The sequence below is a fragment of the Lactuca serriola genome, chromosome 3 (assembly GCF_051521515.1).
Source record: "Lactuca serriola cultivar US96UC23 chromosome 3, Lser_US96UC23_V15, whole genome shotgun sequence".
In the NCBI taxonomy this organism is placed as follows: Eukaryota; Viridiplantae; Streptophyta; class Magnoliopsida; order Asterales; family Asteraceae; genus Lactuca; species Lactuca serriola.
This window is the reverse complement of record NC_136410.1, coordinates 6,987,313-6,995,443: the sequence shown is the minus strand read 5'-3', so window position 1 is coordinate 6,995,443 and position 8,131 is coordinate 6,987,313.

The window sequence follows — 8,131 nt, the reverse complement described above, 5'->3', positions numbered from 1 at the left end:
TATGATACCGGGGCTTCGGGGTAGCTTCGGGGGTTTTTGCGCAGAGCTTCGACACGAAAATGAGAGGGAATTGGCAAAAATACCCGGAACCCTCGCATCCTATTTATAGGAGGCTGGAGCCTCGGAGTACGCGGGGCGTACTGCAGTACGCAGCGCGTACTGTTTCCGAAATCGTCACTGCATGCGTCATCCGAAGTGTCGACACTATGCTGAGTACGCGGGGCGTACTCCGGATCACACCGGTGACTCGCCTTCGGATAATGCTTCCGATTTTGATTTAAATTTAATTACAAAATGATTAATAAACTTCGGAAATTCATAACTTCTTCATACGAACTCCGTTTTCGACGTTCTTTATATCCACGGAAAGGTGAGACCACGCTCTACGACTTTCGTTTAGACTCCGTCGGCTAATTTTGACTTTATTTTTATTAATTATTTTTAATAGGCCGGGACAGAAACTTTCGTTATAAATTCATAACTTCTTCGTTTGACGTCCGTTCTCGCCTAACTTTTTATCGTTTCGATACCAACAATGAGATCTTCGATTCTCATTTAGATTGCTTCGGCTAACAACCGCTCGATCTCAAATCGAGTAAAACAGGCTGTATACCGCTAAGCCGGAACTTCGATAAATCATAACTTCCTCATACGAAGTCAGATTTGGGCGTTCTATATATATTCGGAAACCTCGTTTCAATTACTACAACATTAACCAAATATATTAAGTTTATATTAAACTTAAATTTTGACGCTTATTTTTATTCTTAATTAATCAAACCACATAATTAAGCAATTAAGCACAAAACACATAATACTCAAATAATACATTATTATTATTTCAAAACGGGTTACAAAGGTTAACCTAGACTATTACATTGCTAAAAGTGGCAAGCCCGGAAACACAGGCGTTACAGTTTAGTACATAAGATTCTCACTTACTCTCGTTCTCGGTTTCTCTCTAAACCCGATATCAGCTTCTTAGAATGACCAATACTTTTCACGGCTGAAACAATATATATATATATATATATATATATATATATATATATATATATATATATATATATATATATAACACCCACAGATTCGGGCTAGTCAATTAAAATAATAAGCATTAAAAATGATTTTTTTTCTATAGAAAATTATCTAGGATAAATAATCTTAACCAAAGTAATAGTTAAGGTTAATAATTGTAACTTATTCGACGTAATAAAGAATAATTACTTGAATATTATATGTTTCATGATTATTATAATATAATAAAATAGGAAAAATCAGTTGAATCGTCCCTAAATCATAAAAATAAGTGTGCCAAAACACACACACACACACACACACACACATATATATATATATATATATATATATATATATATATATAGGAAGTATACGTCGTCCCGATCACGAAAATATAAATTTCGTCGAAATCCGAATCTATATGAATTAGATATAATTTTTATAAGATATAAAAGTCAGTCGCGCACAACAAATGTATGACGCAAAAAGCTACGAAGAGAATGATTGACTTTTAGCTAATGCGACCAAAATGAAAATCGTAGTACTCCTTAAAATATGAATTTTGAGAAAAAGAATGCCAAAAACGGAGTCCGTACGAGAAAGTTGTGATTTTAGCACAATCATTTAATTTTATAAAAAATGGACAAAAATATAAATTCAAAATTAGTTGACGGAGTCTAAACGAAAGTTGTATATCTCGTCGATAGCTACGCAAGGATATAAAGAACGTCAAAAATGAAGTTCGTATGAACGAGTTGTAATTTTGAATAGCACATTTACGTATTAAAATAAAGTGTAAATCATATATACGTATACATACATATACATATGTATATATCATTAGAAAGGTATCGACGATGTGGTCGTTATAAGACTAGTGTTGAGTACTTTCGATATTCGTTTATTACAAATATCATTAAATCCATTTAAAATAGTATTATAAAGGGGTGTTTAGTCATTTATATAACTATAAGGTCATTAAGCAACTATGGAGGGTAGTTTTTGAAAATTCAATCACTATAAATAAGAGTCATGAACTCTCATATTTCTTGCACCATTCTCTTGATTCAAGAGTCTTTCTCTTCTTATCCCCCAAGCATTTCGGTCTCTCGTGATTCGACTTCTCTTTCTGTAGTTTTAGTATAGTAAGGTGAGCGCTGAAACACTGCAAGAATCTTTCTTAGAAAGATTCAGCGACGAAGTTCTGCCCCTGCGGAGCCCGACTCCTAGCTAAAACTCCCTTGTAAGTAAGTTATGACTACCCTATTTAAAATATAACTTATATTTAAAATTAGTATTGTTATTATGAACTTATAATTAATATTTGGGCTATTATTATGATTTATATAAGTGTCGTTATAATATCTTTTTTAACTACTCGTGGTACGGGAAACTGGTTTAAAGGGTCGAATAGGGTTGTTGGATTTCAGAAGTGCTATATGTCAAAATGGTCCTGTCCTCCGATGTTTTATGTTTGGCCCCTGTATGTACATAGTGATTGGAAAATATTGTTTAAACGCTTATATAATAATAATAATAATAATAATAATAATAATAATAATAATAATAATAATAATAATAAGACTAATAAATAGTCACGGTAATATTATACTAAAATCTAGTGATAATAATATTAGGTTTCATCGAAGGAAATTATATTGTTAAGAAGCGAAGCGCTGTCCAAGTTTGGAATCATCGCTTTAACAAGTGAGTACCTAGTTACTTTCATCTTACACATAGATATGAAGTATTTTATATAAATTATGTGATATGTGTGCATATTATTTGAATACTTGCTTTTTATGCTAGATGAACGATTTTATACAAGTTTTAAATAATTTAAATTGTATATGTATTTTATATCTACGAATATGTTAGGTAAAACATGGGTAGATGAATGATGACAGATGAAAGATGATATGAGTGAACATTGGCAACTATAGACTTAGTGCCTAACAAATAACATCGGCAACTATGGACTTAGTGCCTATCGAATAAACATTGATAGCTATGGACTTAGTATCTGTTAGATAAATGTTGGTAGCTATGGACTTAGTACCTGTTAAATAAATACTGGTAGCTATGGATTTAGTACCTATTAGTTGAACACTGGTAGCTATGGATTTAGTACCCGATGAATGAACTTTAGCAGCTATGGAATTAGTGCTTTATGAACAAGCATTGGCAGCTATGGACTTAGTGCCTATCATATAAACCCTGTAGGCAATGGGCTTCGAAATTAACGAATGCATGATAGATGATTCTTAGGGTAGATCCTTAAGAGTAAGGAAGATAATGGGGATGGGTAATTGGGTTGATTGTTTGATGTTTAAACATAATAATTAAATTATTGTGGGTTGAAAACCCTATGTACTCACGAGGTTTCCCAACCTGACCCACTCAAGCTTATTTATATCACAGGTGTCGATATCAAGCTACTTTACACTTAGGGATTTAAAAGAGATGTAGATCCCTTGTGTAAATGAACGTACGATCTGTTTATGCTTATGTTTCTGTATTGACGATGACATCCCAAATGTTTTAAAATGGATAAAAATACATTTCTTCGGAAATGCTTTGATAACATATTTATCATGTTTTTCTGGGAACAAATTCCGCAACGTTTTTATTAAAAGAGGTACTCTGATTTTTATAAAGCATAAACAAAATCGGTCTTTCCTGGCCGTGAAAATGGGGATGTCACAATATATATATATATATATATATATATATATATATATATATATATATATATATATATATATACCTAGACCAAATTACAAAGGCCCAACCCAAAACCCAACCGAAAGCATCATTAAGCCCACCGAAATCATATGGTGATTTCGGTCCAAACACCATCGAAATCAAGGTGTTTTTGGTCCTAGACCGAGTACTCTAAAAGTCATCAAAAGTAAAGTATAAACCACAAATCATGTCCTAACAATCTCCCCCTTGGCACGTTCTACCAACCTTGTTTATAGTAAGGAACATATGAACGATGTGGGCAATTTCTAGCAATGTGATCGGGAGTCCCACAGTTAACACAAGTTTGTTTTTTCAAATAAATAAGATTGTGACTTGGTCTTTGTCCAAATGAAGTTTGTTTCAAAGACCTTTCACAAGCACAAGCACATTTATTAGATTGTTTAACAAATTTTCATGGCTTGAATTTTTCAACCGTGGGATTATCATCATCACAAGTTTTTTAAGCATTTTCAACAGAACTATAATTATTTTTGTTCTACTTGAACACATCGTGCACTGTTACTTTTTCTGCACATGAAGTAGAAGCATTAGAATCATTCATATGAATACTCTTAGTTGGGCCGGATTGTTCAGTCTTGATTGTGGCAGTTACAAGGGGTTGGCCATATTGTGTAGGTGTCTCTATCTCTTTGGTTTCAAGGGGCGAAGTATAATTATCATTGAAAGGAGGTGGAACACTATGATACCCTAGACCCTCACCCTGTTTGTCTTTCCACTTTAATTATTTTTCTATCATTGACTCAACTTTCTCACTTGATACATCGAATTTTTTAAAATTCAATTCAGCATCCTTAAATTTAGCCTTTAATGCATCAAGTTCAGCAGTTAAGTTTGCAATTTTCTCCTCGGCAAAACAACAGTGAACACATTTGGTGTTGTATTCTTCTTTAATCCTGCTTAAATCTTTAGTTTGTGCTTCTAATTTTTCTTTAAGTAGCTTGTTTACTTTCTCCATAAATTTCATTTTTAAGATCAAAAATCTCTCTAACTAATAATTCATTTTGTTCATGGTATTTATTTATTTTATCTTCACAGGATTGAGAGCATGAGGTTTTACTTACCTCTTAGTACCTGGATTTGTGATTGAACTGTTGTAAGAGCTCATTATTAACTAATAAAAAAAATCTGATTGTGCAATTTGATCTTGACCGAAAACCAAAAATAAATGTTCTCTGACCGAAAACACCAATAGTCAACACCCTGTTGATCGAGAACCGTGAAGGTCATCTTTTTATCAGAAAAGAAACCTGACCAAGAACTAGGTTTCTTGACCGAGAACCTTAGCCGAAATCTCAATAACCGAGAAGTTGAACCGAAGATGCGGAGCCAAATATGCAGACCGAAATACGTTGACCAAAGACTCCGAGAGTATCGAGGAGTGAAGCTGACCTAGCCGAGAGCACAAATTTCAGCTGAGAACTCCGAGGCTGAGACCGAGAGCTTCGAAGTTGAGTCCGAGGAGCTGGCCGACAAAGTGTGAAGTCAAATATGAAAACCTTAATCAAAATCGATCAACAGTCCGCCAAAAACTCCTAAACCTAACCGAGAACTTAAGGTTAACCGCCGAAAACGTCCAGACCTAATCGAAAACTCCCAAAAATACCTGAAACACGACAATGGTAACTTATCAAAACCAATTTCGATCAAAGTCTCCAATAAAGTGAAGAACAGGAAGAAAAACATCAACAATTTTGTTAAAAAGAACTTAAAAACACCAAGAAAGATTCCAAGAAATGTTTAATGTTTAGGCCAATTCGATTGATACCAATCCTTGCTCTGATACCAACTGTAAAAACCCGATCTAGTATATCAATCAAAATCACTAGAATTGGCGTGGAATCTCAATTCAATGATTAATGCAAAACAGTTATATCGAATTAAGAACACAGTTGTTGAATATTCAATGCACACTATATTAAACAATAGTCTAGTACATAAGATTCTCAATTACTCTCGGTTCTCTCTTTCTCTCTAAACTCGATATCAGCTTCCTAGAATGACCAACCCTTTTCACGGCCGAAACAATACTATATATATATATATATATATATATATATATATATATATATATATATATATATATAGCCAGACGTAAATACAAAGGCCCAACCCAAAACCCAACTGAAAGCATCATTAAGCCAACCAAAATCATATGGTGATTTCGGTCCAAACACCACCGAAATCATGGTGTGTTCGGTCCTAGACCGAGAACTCTAAAAGTCATCAAATGTAAAGTATAAACCACAAATCATGTCCTAACATTGACGGTGAACATATAACAAGTTCAAGATTGTTCACCAAGGAATTAAAGAATATCAACCCTCATGGTTTTGTACCTTGGAATCTCATTATTTTTATTTTTGAGAGATCTTAATGAAATGTTCTCAACCTAAGACATTTCTTCCCAATAGATCCAGTTTTTATTTTTCCTTGAGATTTCCATATTATCTAGCCACTCAAATGAATCCAAAGCATACTTGTTATTATGGCTACACTAGTCATACAAGTACTTCTTCCACACTTTCAGACTTATGTTGAGTTTCGTAGTTTGGTTGAAGCTAAGCCACCCTTTAAAGCCTAATGAAAAGAAACATTTCACTATGTCTCAACAAATAGATGATCGTAATTCAACGAGAAGCCATGCAGGCACTTCCGAGTCTCTCTTGACTCCGAAGGAAGAGATCGTTGCCTGGGATCCATCTCCTTTTGTGTTAATTTTAAATTGACATCTATTAGGTGTGTCAAACCCAACAAATAATAGGGGTACAATAGACTCCAGATACACTGCTTTAATGCACTAAAAAGTAGTACAAGGCAAGCAGGGTCGAACCACAAAGACACGGGACAAAAGTATATACCTTTTTGCACAAGGTACTTTGGTCACAGATGGGGGTTTTGTTTGCAAAAGTCAAATAATAAAATAAATAACAATCAACTTTGAATCATCCAGAGTTAGTAAACAAGTTGTTCAAGTGCTTCCAGTTCTAGTTCTCAATGTTGTCATTTAACCTGATTATGACTTGATGTAATTTGTGATTGTTGTTCTAAGTTGGTACTGAAAGATATCAACACGCTCTAATACCTCTCGCTTGCCAAATTATCTAACCAAAATACGCTCTTTGACTAGACCTAGCTTCACTAATTCAACCTAAACACGCTCATAGATTGTAGTGGAAAACTGCATTAAGTTTTGTACAAGCTTCCCAACAATGTTCATTTCTTATCATACGCTCGGAAGTGTGAAAACATGTGATATATGTTTTACAATAAGAAAACTTATTGCTTGTTACCAATTATTAACTTAATAGAACGATTAGGTGCCCTAAAAGTTAATTAAATGCACAAAAATTCAATTCATGAAAGTGGCCAGTCAAACACAAATCAAGTTTAAGGGTTCTAGTTTAAACAAAAACATAATCACTAGAATAGAATCACAAATCAAACATCAAATCATATGCTTCAAGTCAAGCAATCAACATGTTTTGAACAAGAACTAGAAACTAGAGTTTCTTAGCCACACATGGCTAAGAACAAATCAAACAAGAAAAATGATGGAATTGAAATGTCTAATGCTTACTAAAACGAAATCAAAAATGTTTGCAATGATTTGGTCTGCTCAAAAGCTCCAAGAATTCTCCTAGAATCGCCCAAGATCGCCCCAAACTTCTCCAAAAACCATTCTCCCTCAAATGACGTCTTCTCCTATCTTTTATTAAAGTTCACGTGCATGCCATGAGGTCATGCGTTTTTTGCATGGACATGCCTTTTGCCCATGTGTTTTTGGCATGGGCCATGATTTTTGCTAAAATTCCAAAAAGTCTTCACTGTTGACTCCATCTTCAATCTAGCTTCACCATGAGTTATGTTGCTCAAATATGAGATGATAAAGGACAAACACGACCCGTGTCAGTGTGACAAGAACCACATTTCAAACATAGTCCTTTGCTATGATGATAATGCGACAATGACTCGGGTTATGTCTTCATGCTTTCCTCCATGGAATGACCGGTTAATCTTCTTTGCATGCTCCAAAGCTCCAAGAATCCAAGCTCCATGCATCCATGCATCCAAGCTCCACGTTCCATGCTCCATAATTCCTGCAAAATAAATCAAAAATAATGAAGTACCAGGCATTCTTAATGAAATATGCAATTGCCCTAATAATCAACTAAATGCAAGAATTATGAAGTAGAATGCTATAAAAAGACGGAAATAAACATGAAAAATAGGTGCATAAAATGCACCTATCAAACCTCCCCAAGCTTAGACCTTTCTTGTCCTCAAGAAAGAACAAAATTGAGAATCTACCTAGAGAAGACGATAGGTGACTAAAAAGAAACTAAGA